This window comes from Callorhinus ursinus, unplaced genomic scaffold, assembly GCF_003265705.2.
Source record: "Callorhinus ursinus isolate GAN/ISIS: 27379988/994484 unplaced genomic scaffold, GSC_fseal_2.0 scaffold153, whole genome shotgun sequence".
NCBI lineage: Eukaryota > Metazoa > Chordata > Mammalia > Carnivora > Otariidae > Callorhinus > Callorhinus ursinus.
This window is the reverse complement of record NW_027397215.1, coordinates 11,878-25,122: the sequence shown is the minus strand read 5'-3', so window position 1 is coordinate 25,122 and position 13,245 is coordinate 11,878. Positions and strand designations below refer to the sequence as shown.

At 49.1% G+C, this 13,245-nt stretch overlaps 1 pseudogene; it reads right to left on the bottom strand.

Moving 5' to 3' along the window:
* Window positions 1–1,595: 1,595 nt before the first annotated feature.
* On the bottom strand, window positions 1,596–3,478 carry LOC112815571 (PHD finger protein 23-like; annotated as a pseudogene).
* Between the last annotated feature and the right edge of the window lie 9,767 nt (window positions 3,479–13,245).

Sequence of the window (13,245 nt, the reverse complement as noted above, 5' to 3'; positions counted from 1 at the left end):
CCTTTGAATCGTGCTCACATTCGGGGTTTGCCTCTGTTCAGCTAACTCTTAGAGATGATGGTTTGCTGAGCCAGCTGACTTGACCTCCTCCCTTCCTCCGGCATTGACTGAAAAATTCCAGCGCTTCGAGTAAAAATGGCAGGCCATCCGTGGTTTAATATTTGAGCTACTTTCTGTCCCTCTACTATTAGAATTTCAGCCCAGGAGCCCCCGAGATGGAAACCCCTCATCTCTGGGTCAAGGAGACAGGGGGGATGGAACAAAGAGCTCCGCACCGCCTCCCCCTGCCCACTGCAAGCTTCTCTGAGGGAGGGAGAGGGCTTTGGCAGCATGCACTCTTGATGAGCCGTGTTCCCGATGTGCAGTGGATCACCAGGGTGCATCCCTAGCAAACTTGTATCTGAAATTAATACAGCAGCAACATTTTGCAAAGAGAAGAAAGACATCAGGTAGCAAAGGCACCATTTCGTCTGCCAGGAAACATCTCGTGGTCATGGGAGGAAGCTGTGGGCACCAGAGTCCAGAGGGGTGGTGTTGGCTTTAGCCGTCTGTCTTTTGTACTTGGAAAAACCCAGAACGTTGTGCCGATGTCCTGCCCATATTGAATGGCCGCACACCTCGTAGTCAGCACGCCAAGCTGGCCGCTCTTCCATAACACGCCGTGAGGAAAAGCAGAGATATCATCCCTCTTGTCTTCCTGAGCGGGACAAGCCATGTGTCAAGTTCATGAGTGGATTTGTTGAAGGGTAAGATAGCTTGCCATCCAACAGCCAGTGGCCTTGTTGCCTTGGATTTCAAAGCAATAACATCAACGAGAGAAAGGCACGTAGCTAACAGCTAATTTCTCAAGAACATATGTTTCTGCTCATATTTTGCACCTTTATCGCTCCATGTGACATCGTAATACTTTCTGCTGCATAACAGACCTGATTCAACTCATCTGTCTTCCATCTAATGCAAGTCAAAACCAGTAAAGGGAGCCAATTCCTGGCCTATTTGTAGCTCTTCCCAAATTATTGTCGCTGATTGTCTTGTGCTGCAATTTTTTCAGGAACAAAGAGCTGGGGTAAAAAAAAAAAAAAAAGGAACAACACCTGATGAAGTTGAAGGCGATCTCATTTTCTTTTTTATATTGTTTTCCTAAAAGATGAAAATGGCTGTTTGGGACCCTAATGACACAAGTTCCATCTGCATAGATAATATATTGCTATTTTTATGAAGAAATCACAAAGCAGGAGAAAGCCTCTGCCTCGAGTTCCATGAGCATAAAACTAACCCTTTGGAAACCTGTAGACTTCTTAATAAGTTTGATAAGCTATCACAGCTCAAAACTCGAGTTTCTCAGACCAAACGAGCTTGGAGCCATCCCTGAGACCCGCATCAGGCTTTCATTTTTCTCATTCAATCCATGTTACAAAAATATCCAATCCATTCCACAACCTCCACAGCCAAGCTTCAGCCTTTTTCTTTTTTTGAGCCCACTCTGCTTTATTTACAACACGCAGGCTGTCTGTACAAACAGCTGGCCAATATTATTAAAAACAAAAGAGGTGAGTGAGCGCATCGTCACCTTTCTGTTTTCCTTCCTCCCTCGGCCAGACCCTGGTTGGTACTCCACCTCTGAGCTGCCCTGCCTGAAAGGGAAAGTCCAAAATTAAAAATACAACCAGTGTAGAATAAATGGGGAGATAAAAGAAAAGATGAGGAAAGGGAGTAGTCTATTTACACTAGAGTTTTATAGACAACTGTCCCATTCCACCCCAGCTCCGACCCTGGCCCAGAAAGTGAGGGGGGCGGCAGGTCTAAGGGACAGAGATTAAGTGTCTAGGGACCCAGACAGCCTCCCACCCCCAACTGTAATGGGTCCATGTTCAAGTCCACAAGGTGGGAAGGAAAGGTGAAGGTTGGAACGTGAGCCATTCATTCCCAAACCAGCCTCCCTTGGGAATTCCTGCCTTGAAGTGGGACAATAATCCAAGCTCCAGGGGATAGGCTGAGGACCCTGAGGCTCAGTTCCCAAGTCACGTTGTCATTTGGAAGTCCCAGCCTGGAGACGGCGGTGTCAGGGCTCTCCAGATTTGGGAGGCCCCCCTAACCGCTGGGCCTCCGGCCGCAGTTCCTTGCATTTCTGGCAGTAAAAGAAGTCAGGGACATTGGTCTTCTTGATCTTAGCACAGGAGAGGTAGATCCAGGTCCCACACAGGCTGCACTCAATCATGGGCCGCCCTGCAAAGGGCTTTCGGCAGTAACATGTGATCAGGTCCCCTGAGTCATCACCTGATTCTACCATGAGGTCCTCATCCATGACCTGCATCTCGCCTTCACTCGAGCTGGCATCTCCATCTCGGCTCGTTTCAGTGCTGCCCACTTCCTTGCTCTCGCTGTCAGTGGGAGGGGCTCCTTCAGGGTGCACTGCGGCAGGGGGCCTAGGAGCCTCAGGGGGTGTTGGCAGCACAGGGGCTGGGGCTTCACCCCCTACCATGGCTGCCATGTCTTCCTCCTCCTCTTCAGAGTCTGTATCACTGGGGGGTCCCCGGGGAGGCCCAGGAGGTGGGAGTCTATCCCCCCGATCTGCCTTTTCAACTTCCATTTCTTGCTCTTTTTAATTCAAGACCTCTTTTCCCCATTCCCAGGAGCTGGCAGAGACCTCCGAAGCACCCCAAAACCAGCCCCCCTCCTGGCCCCAACTTTCGGTTCTTTCAGTCCTTCTTTCAAGGAGGTTGGGAGAGGTCCCCCTGGGAAAGGGGTACTGGGGTGAGAGCAGCAGGGGGCCGGGAGGCATGGGTCAGGGATGTGGGGGACAGTGGAGATGCCATTTTGGGCCCATCTAGATCAAAGAGAGAGTCCTTGAGCTTCATCTTCTCAAGCAGGGTTGCACTGTCAGGGGTGTGCAGACGAGAAAAAGTGGACCTCGGGGGTCCTGGCTGAGTGGGACCTGCTTGAGCCGCCCTTCTCTTGGATGATTTTGCTTTCTTAACAAAGGTCTGGATGAAAAAAAAAAAAAAAAACAAAAAAAAGGTCTGGATGGTTCGGAGGTCTGAGGGGGCCGAGTCCCAGCCGTCACTGGCGGCCGCGCTCTCGACACGCAATGAAGAACTGGAGCCAGAGGCTTGCCAGTCACTTTCCTCCTTGCTAGGGGGGACGTAACCAGCATAGGCCAAGACAAAACTGCAGAATTTGTTGAAATCCTCAATTGTTCTCCGACGCTTCTCTGGTGGCTGAGTTTCTGGCTTCAGGGTCGGAGGTGGATCTTCGGGACTGGTCTCCACCATGGCTTCCAGCATCGCCTCCTCCCCTCCTCCCGGTCCGGCGCCCCCCTCGCCTGAGGCGGGGATCCCGGTGCTGCCTCCAGTGCTCGGTGCTCCTACTGCCTCGCTCCACAGAGGTGTCTGCCCCGGCCCCGGTTATGCCTCGAGTCCGCTGGCCGCTGCCGCCACCTCCCTCTACCCCTGCCTCCCGCACTCCCGGACCGGGCCCCCTCCCCCCGCGCCGCCGGCTGCCTGCTCCCTCAAGCTTCAGCCATTTCTGTCACCCTATCGCTACTACCTTGGTCAAAGCCACTGTTAGAAGTGGCTCCTCCCGTTGCTGGAGTGGGGCGGGGGCGGTGGGAGGGATGGGGTGGCTGGGTGATAGACATTGGGGAGGGTATGTGCTATGGTGAGCGCTGTGAATTGTGTAAGACTGATGAATCACAGATCTGTACCTCTGAAACAAATAATGCAACATATGCTAAGAAAAAAAAAGAAAAAGAAGAAGATAGCAGGAGGGGAAGAATGAAGCGGGGTAACTCGGAAGGGGAGACGAGCCATGAGAGACGATGGACTCTGAAAAACAAACTGAGGGTTCTAGAGGGGAGGGGGGTGGGGGGATGGGGTAGCCTGGTGATGGGTATTAAAGAGGGCACCTACTGAATGGAGCACTGGGTGTTACGCACAAACAATGAATCATGGAACACTACATCAAAAACTAATGATGTAATGTATGGTGATTAACATAACAATAAAAAATGAATTAAAAAAAAAAAGAAGTGGCTGCTCCCTCACTGATCTCCCGGGATCTGCCCTTGCCCCCTGCCCTGGCCCTTCCACCAGTCTGCTCTTAACACGATGGTCTGACTGATCCTGTTAATTGTAAGTCAAATTGCTCACTCTGTCACAAGAAGGCTTCTAAGACGGTCCCCAATTTCCTGCCTCCTGGAATGTAATCCCTTCCCCTAGAGTATGGCAGAAACTGGGAAGATGATGGGATATCACCCTATGATTGGGTGACTAATCCATTGACTTTGAATTAATCAAAAGGGAGAGGATGGGCCTCACCTAATCAGGTGAGCCTTTTAAAGGAGCTAGGATCTTCCTGAAGGAAGATATGCGCTATGATGGAGGGGGACAGGTGACCAGGACCTGAGGGCGAGCTCCAGGAGCTGATAGTGGCGTCGAGCTAAGACTTAGCCAGACAATAGGGACCCCAGTCCTTCAGCCACAAGGAAAGTAATTCTGTCAACAATCTGAGGGAGTTTAGAAGCAGACCATTTCCTAATGCAGACTCTAGATGAGGTTGCAACCAGCTGACATCTTGACTTTATCTTTGTGAGACCCTGAGCAGAGGATCCAGCTAAAAGCGTTTGACTCCCAGGCCACGGAAACTGAGAAAATGAATTTGTGTTTTTTTAAGCCACTAAATTTGTGGTCATTTGCTATACAGTAACAAATTACACAATAATAGATAACTAATACACTCTCCTCTGTTCAAAATCCTCCCAAGTCCTCCTCAATCAGATAAAATCCAAATCCTCACAATGGCCTACAAAGCCCGGTGTGGTCTGGTCTCCCCACCCCTCTGGCTTTCTCTGGGCACCCGTCTGCCTCCTTCACTCTGCTGTGGCCACACTGGGCACTCCTTTCTGCTGCTCAGACATGCCAGACATGCTCCTGCCCCAGGGCCTTTGCACTTGCTGTTCCCACTGCCTGGAATACACTCCCTCCCCAGACATTAGCCTGTATCCCTCCCTCTCGGCTTTCAGGTCTCTATTCCATGTCAGCTTCCTCTGAGGAGCCCCCCTTGCACCCCAGCCCCACCATTCCCTGCCACACTTTCCTTCTTTATACCAGCCACCTCCTGATTCATTCTAGATACATGTCATCTTTTTATTGATTGGTCCTTGACCAGAAGATGAGCTCCAGAGTGTCAAGATTTTCACCAATCATCTGCGATATACATGGAACCTAGAACAGTGCCTGAAACATAATAGACGGTCATAACTAGATCTTGAAAGAATGAATGACTCAGTGTTTAATTGGGAAACCAGGCATAACAGAGCCATCATGGGAGCCTCAGATGCCAAGTGAAATGGGCCACGTGAACTTTAGAGTGTCCATAAAAGGAAAAGAGCCAAAACCAGAGTTCCATGAAACCTTTTTTTTTTTTTTTTTTTTTAGTTTCTCCCAATCTGTACGTTTTTTTGAAGACCAAGTAAACCTTGGTCCCGAGTTTTGGCCCTGACTTTTTTTTTTTTTTTTAAGTATTCCTTTGCCTGCTCCACAACCTCTGGAGTTCCTGGGCCCCCCAGACACCCGTCTGGTCATGGAGTCGTTTGCACTTTGAAGAAAATGAGGTCGACGTGAGAAGTCACTGCCTTTGTCAGTCAAGGCCAAGATACACACCAGCAAATGTCAGCCAAAGACAGAGCCCCAGTAATAAGGGGCTGCTGTGCCTGAACATTTTGCATAATTGGAAGGCGAGGTTAACAGCAATAAGGAAAATTAACGTGGATGCCCAACGGTTTATGAAGCAGATGCTGGAAAATAAACAGCGGAGGGCGTCCAGCTAGCTCAGCCTGACTCTGTTATTTATTTTTTTAGAGTGACGGAATAACACGGGGGCGGGGGAGTGGGAGGGATGCAAGTTTGGAGTCGGGTCCGGGACTCGGGCTGGAGTCCAACTGCCTACACCCCAGCTGTGTGGCCCTTGACAGGGACCCCATCTGCCCTCTCCCTGGGTTGAAGAAGTGAAACAACACTGATGAGAAGCCTTTCTGCTTTAGGGGCCATCGGAGGGTCAGTAACATACAGGAGACAAGCCAACTTGGGGGTTTTCTTGACAAACCTTATATGATATGTCCCCTGTTGCAAGCCAGCTTCTCAGCAGTATCTCGCTGAAGCCACTTATCAACCCCATGGGGTGGGTACGCTTACTCTCCTACTCTGCAGACAAGAGCCCCGGCCATGTGGGGTGGGGGGGGGTTCTCTTGCCCCAGGTCCCACAGTGAAGCAGCAGAATCAGAACTCAAACCTAAGCTGCCTGTCTCCAGAGTCACGAGCTCCACCACCCGATGTCACCCTGTGCTTCTATGCACGTTACTCTGTCCCCTAGTTGTTGGCTTGTTGTGTCAGGGACGGCTGAAATCTGGACATTAACAGTGGCAGCGCCCCAAGCCCTGAATCTGGGGGGTCTGAAAGATTGATGCTATGGCAGCTTGGAGGGGCTTGGAGACCAAGTGTCCCCTGAGAGGCCCACCCCAGAGCCAGGAGGGAGGGAACTGCCTGCCAAGGACCCAGCGTCAGGTGAGACACAGCCACCATCACTCAATGGAGGCCACAGCTAGGGGTCGTTGTCCCAGCCTGAGTCATACAATGCCACACGGGACAGTGGAAAAGGAATTCTCTGCAGGTCCTGAGATGTGGGCTCTTCCCAAGAACCCAAATGCAATGGAGGCAGGGGATGGGGCCAAGGGCAAATCACTTGATTTCTTTTAAAAGAGGAAGAAAGAGGTGCCTGGGTGGCTCAGACCGTGAAGCAGCCAACTCTCAGGTCATGATCTCAGGGTTGTGAGATGGAGCTGCACGTCAGGCTCTGCACTCAGCTGGGGAGTCTGCCTGAGATTCTCCTTCTCCCTCTCCCTCTACCCCTCCCCCTACCTGCACGCTCCCTCTCTCTCTCAAATAAATAAATAAATCTTTTAAAAATTTTTAAAAATAAAAGAGGAAAAAAGAGGCAGAGCATATTTATATTAGTTGACCCCCCAGAGTTCATGAAATTGTAGAAACTCTTACCAGCAAGCTTTTCTTCAATGGATCCCAGAACTTAACAGAAATATTGAGACTGTGAATCTTTCCGCATTTCTAAATCAGCCTCTTCTCTGTTTTAACACTTGGCTGAGTTTATTTTTATCTGTTCAAAATATTTCAAAATTAAAAGAACACTTTTTAAATGATGGCCGGGGCATAATCCTTCTAACTGGTGTCATCCACCCGCACGTTTGTGCTTTTTATTCACGAGCTCTGGCCCTTCCCTTGGCTCCGCCCACACGAGGAGGGCCAGCTCAGACATGACCGCCGTGGGAAGCCACTTCTAAGCCAGAGGGGGCCCGCTTCGACGCCCTTGGCACTAGGCAGTTTCTGCGTAGAGAGAAGCCAGGTGGGCCAGGGGGCTCGGGGCTGGGCACAGGGAGACACGGGCCCTATCTGCAATGGCAGCTGCTTTGCCACCAGCCAGCCCATGGGTGCCACGCGGGACCCAGACTCCGTGCGGCCAGATGCCGCAACTGGGATTCGGGGACGTTATTCCCAATCACGGAGAAGGTGCATCGGCTCATGGTCAACCCCACCCAACATGTAAAATAAGAAAAAAAAAAAGCGGTGGATGGGGAGGGACTGAGGATGCTTAAATTAAGTAGAGCTCCCTCGTGTCCCTTCCCTGTCTCCAAGCCCAAGATCTGAGGCAGCTGCGGCCCTACAGGGTTTCCTTCCAGGATCAGAGGGGGCCTCCCCGTTTCAGCAGCGGCTCAGCCAGTCCAGGGTGAGGCCCGCAGGGGCTCTCCAAAACTCACCTTTGCGCAGATGGCAACCCACCAGAGTCTCAGCTATTTCCACCTGTGCAGACACAGGAAGCTCACAGAATGTTCCTGGCCCAGGGCAGTGGCTCCATTAGTTATACATTTATATCATGCTTCTAGATATGTTAATAATAATTATCAATAATGTTAGTAATGCAGTTGGATGACTAAGGATAACTATCATCTCATTATTAATACTTAGATAGCAATGTATTACTTAATAATAAAATAATTTCTGGAATGTTTTATACAAAACTGTGCAAAATGCTTTCATATGTGACACCTAGTTTGATCCTTGAAAGAGGACAGGGAGGGGCAATGGGCATGTTGGAGAATTTTTACCACTGTATCTTATTTCATAGGTGAAAAAATAAACTAGGGCACAGAGAGGGCAAGTGACTTGCCCAAGGACACAGAGCAAGTAAGTGGCTGGGCTGAGTCTTGGCACTCCTACCGCAGGCTGGGGCTTTCGGTTCTGGGTGAAGCCTTGGGATGGGAGTCAGGGTCTCTGTGTTCTCCTCAGGCTATGGAAAAATCTAGTTAAAATTATTTCTTATTTAAATAAGAAATACTAAAAGTGGTCTCCTTTTTAAAAAATGAAAACCTTATAAATACAGGTAGATTCCCTCCCAGTCCTGGGCTTGGCCCCTCCTCCTTAGAGGTGGTCACCATGCTGCTCTCAGTGGGCTGGTTCCAGAATGGATTCCCAGGTACTACAGACATGACTCCCCACAGAGACCAGATGGTATTTTTGTGGGCACATGTTTACACAGACCATCCTTCCCATCACATGAGGTCCTGCCCCTTGCTTTTTCTCCCTCAGGTACATGCATTAGAGGTCTCTCCACCCTGTTGCATGTAGGTCCCTCACCCCCACATCTGCTGAATGGTATTCATGGTGCAGAGAAACCCCAGGTCACACTGCCTCCTCTGAGGAATGCGAATCTAGGTTGTGAGGTGGCCACTCATTTCAGATTGTTTCCAGTTCTCCTCCCTCTAGGCAGATGGCATAACTGCCCTTCTCTGCCCTGTTCTGCAGGCCGTCGTGGTCACCTGACTTACTTTGACCAGTGAAATGTGAGCACAAGTCCCACATCTCACTTCAAGGCAGACGCTAAGAACCTGCCTGATTCGCCACTCTCACTTGGTCCCTGAGTGGGGATGACATAAAGCAGAGCTTCCACCTAAGAGGGTTGTGGAGTATGACTGGGAATTGATCTTCACTGTTTAAGCCCCTGGGGTTTGGGGGCTGTTTGTTACTGGGGCGGCACCTTGTCTATCCTGACGGATGTAGGTTCTTCTGTGGTCTGCTGAGTAACAGGCCCCCAAAGCTGTCCACACCCTAATCCCCAGAACCTGCAAATACACTACCTTACATGGCAAAAGGGCCTTTGTACACATGATTAACTTGAAGGTCTTGAGATAGGCAGAGCAACCTGGATGACTCAGGTGGACCCAGTGTCATCTCAAGGGTCCTCATAAGAGGGTGGGGGCGTCAGAGTCAGGAAAAGGGGATGTGACTTCAGAAGTGGAGAGAGGTGGGAAGATCTGCTAGGCTGGGCATCAACGTGGGGGATGGGCCACGACCCAAGGAACGCAGTGTCATCTGGAAGCCAGAAAAGGAAGTGAAGTGGATTCTCCCCTAGAGCAACCCTGCCAACCCTTTCTAGACTCCTGACCGCCACAACTGCGGGAGAATGAATTCCTATTTTAAGACACCAAGTTCCTGGGGTGCCTGGGTGGCTCAGTCAGTTAAGTATCTGCCTTTGGTTCAGGTCGTGATTTCAGGGTACTGGGCTCAAGCCCGACACGCAGTTCCCTACTCCGTGGGAAGCCTGCTTCTCCCTCTCCCATTGCCTTCCCCCTGCTCATTCTCTCTCTCTCTCTCTCTCAAATAAATGAATAAAATCTTTTTAAAAAAATGGTAATCTGTTACACGTACAGGGATGAGAAGCTGGTACACTTCCTGATGTTTTTTGTACAGCAAACAGCACTTCAATGAGCATCTTCACATCTCTGATATATGTAGGTGCTTCTCAAATTAAGAGTTTTTGCTTTGTTTTGTTTTGGTTTTTAGAGAGGGGTGGGGAGAGGCGCAAAGGGAGAGGAAGAGAGAGAGAATCTTAAGCAGGCTCCACGCCCAGCATGGAGCCTGATATAGGTCTCCATCTCACAACCCTGAGATCACGACCTGAGCCAAAATCAAGTCAGATGCTTAACCAACCGAGCCACCCAGGCACTCCTCAAATTTGGATTTTTAGACAAAGGATGTATCCCACAAAATTGTGCTTTCATTTTTAGTAGTAAAAATGAACTTTCTGCTAAATAAAATTTCATCTAAATACCCAATATGCCTGAGGTTAAATACATAATACCACTTATTAATCCATCGCCCCTGGTTTAATATAAAGCTCCAGTAATTTCCATCCACTCTCCCCATGACATTGCTGTTGAATTAGACAGTCACAGTTAGTGGCTGGCCTGGGGACAGGGACTCTGCAGACCTGACCTGAAGGAACTCACAGACACGGGACCTCTTACTGAGAAGAGGTGAACTGAGAGGGTCTTTCCTCCATATCTGCCCCGACCATACGCGTGTACCTCTGCTGTGCTGAGATCTGCAGCGGCAGGAGATGGCAGGACAGACACCTTGCACGGTGTCTCCTGGTCTCCGAGCCCCGATGTCACTTTGCATTTTGCTCCCCTATACTTAACCCAGGAGGGGGTTAGGGAAAGTCACAGATCACCAGTGCAATGAACAGCCCTCAACCTCACCAACCTTTGTCCAGCCTGATTGCACGTCCCCTGCTTTTATGGCTAAACTTCCTTCCCTTTCATTTTTCTCCCCAGGAATCCCGAGGTACAGCAGGCCTGGGAACGAGGCGGGATTCTTAATGGCTGGTTTGATTGCTCAGGTCTGATCCATTCTCTCAATTTGGTCACAAAGGTTACCTAGCTCCAGAAACAATCAGTGGATCACTAACGTATGCGGCATGTTTTCACCTCCTTTCAGACCACAGGACATTTTATAAACAGACTGCCATGTCATTTTAAAGCTGTGAACATTCAAATTGCTTGTGTCTCTGAGCCCATGCTGGAACTCACCAATTTCAAGCCTTTGTGCAGCTCTGACTCTTCAAAAGCTGCTAATAGGTAGGTAGGGAGACTAAAGCAACATTGGACGTCTTCCATTTAGGACAGCAGAAATAGAACTTCTGATAGAAGATGGGAGATGTCATTAATCTTCACACTAACACCTACCTCTACAGAGGCCCTGGGGAGGCACAGGCTGGAAGTGAGGTCTTTAAAGATATTTGTGGCTTTAATGGGCACTCAACTTGGCCAACAGTGACCCTGAATTCTCTCCTAACAGACAAAGGGAGATTTGGCACAGGTGTGAAGGGGTGAGAACAAGGGAAATGCAGAGGAAAAGGAAAAGAACTCATTAGCAAGTCCTTTTCACCGTTCACTCCCGAGAGGATGACAGAGTGGAGACAAAGTGTGGAAACTCACCAGAAACTCACTCTCAGAAATTGACAGTATTCTGAACAGTGATTATTATCTGTTCGTGGAGCTTCTCTCTCTTCTGTTTGGAGTTTCCAGCACACGTTCCCCGCCCCCCATCTTCTGGTAACTGTACCCCAATGAATAGTCACTCTCCCACTGTCCATTCACGGAGTTCAGGATGCGCTCCCCATGGGGGTTTAAGGGTGGTCATGCGACCTGCCCCGGCCAATCAGCTGGCAAATCCCCCAGACCGGGAAGTGGTTCCGGATGAGCACATGACAAGACAAGAGAGGAGTGGGGACGAGACAAGCACATGACACGGTCCAGGCAGAGTGAATCCCATCTCTGGAGCAGGAGTGACTGGGAGAGATGCTCCCCGGGGGCAGGTGCTGCTGGATGTCGACCCAACAGCTCCCCCACCCTTTATTCCTGCCGGCACAGCCCAGCCCCCAGTCTAGAGGGGGCCCGTTACTTGTTCTCCCCTCCTTCTTTGCAGTGAGTCGTGGGCACCTGACTGGCTCTAGCCAATGGAATCCAAGGTAGCACCTGTTGGGGGGTGTGGGCAGGGAGGGGGTGGTCCTGGGAAAGATTTGCCAGATACAGTAAAAGGGCGACATGTTGCACAAGAGGTTTCCTCGCCTGCTTCATTGAGGGCTGTGTGTGAACGCAACATGCTTAGGGATGCAGCAGCCATGTGAGGACTACCCCTGAGAGGCTGACAGAATTACATAGAAATCCACCCGTACCTCACATTTTGTGTTACTGAATCACTCTCAAAGCTAAACTACCTTTAGCCTTCTTGTTATGTGTTGGGGGAGGGGCACTTGTGTTGAAACTTATTTCTAGACTGAGCCTTCATTATTCTAGTGAATTTTTTTTTAAGTGGACTAGAAATGTGGCTGGTTTGGGAACTTCCGGAGGCCCCTTCATCACTCCAGAGAGCCCAAAGGTGACACTATGATGAACAGAGCTCAAGTAACAGGATCCTGATGACACTGTTTGAGCCCCTGGATCCATCAGTACCTGGAGACTGACCTCTGAGTTTTTCAGTTACATGAATTGCTCATATTGGTTCAAGTTGAGTTTCTCTTGCAATTTACTACATTAAACTTTAAAACTTCTGCATAACGAAGGATGCCATTAAATATTTAAAAATATATGCCCAAAGATGTTCTCTATGGTAATATTAATAACAGCAAAAGTAAATGAATAAATGAATACACAAATAAATGGAAATACCCACATATTTACAACACAATGATTAATGGTTCATCCATACTATGCATTACTATGTCATCACTTAAAGGAATGAGGTGGGCCAATATGTACTTACGAGAATTACAACCAAAGCATCTATTTTGTGAAGAGTAAGTAAAGAATAATTACATACATGCGTATCTACATATGTGTATTTGCATGCCCACATTTCTAGAAGTATGTGCATACAAAATAGGCTAGAAGAATTCATATTGAAATAATAATAGAGTTTAATATGAGAAGGGGAGTGGAATTGTGGAAGAGGGGGATATTTTTACCCTGTATACTTCCAAACTATTTCCATTTTAATAAAATATATTTTTATATTACTTATGAAATTAAAATTGAAACCTGAAAAAAAAAAACCCTAAAATATCCATATTGCTCTAAGTGGGCTCTAGTCATTACAGAACATCCCCTAATAAAGAAAGAAAACCAGACAAAAAGCAGCTTGGGCCCCTGGGCATGCCGCATGGAAGCTGAAAAGCCCTGCTGGGCTTTCTGTCTTCTGTCCTCAGGCTCCATGACAGGACCATGGAACCAGCTAACAATACTGCTCCAGCTGTCCTGTCAGGAGCCCTCCACTTTGTCCTCAGGCCTGGACCTGGTCCTACACAGGTGGGACCCTGTCCCTGCTCCCTTCCAGCTGA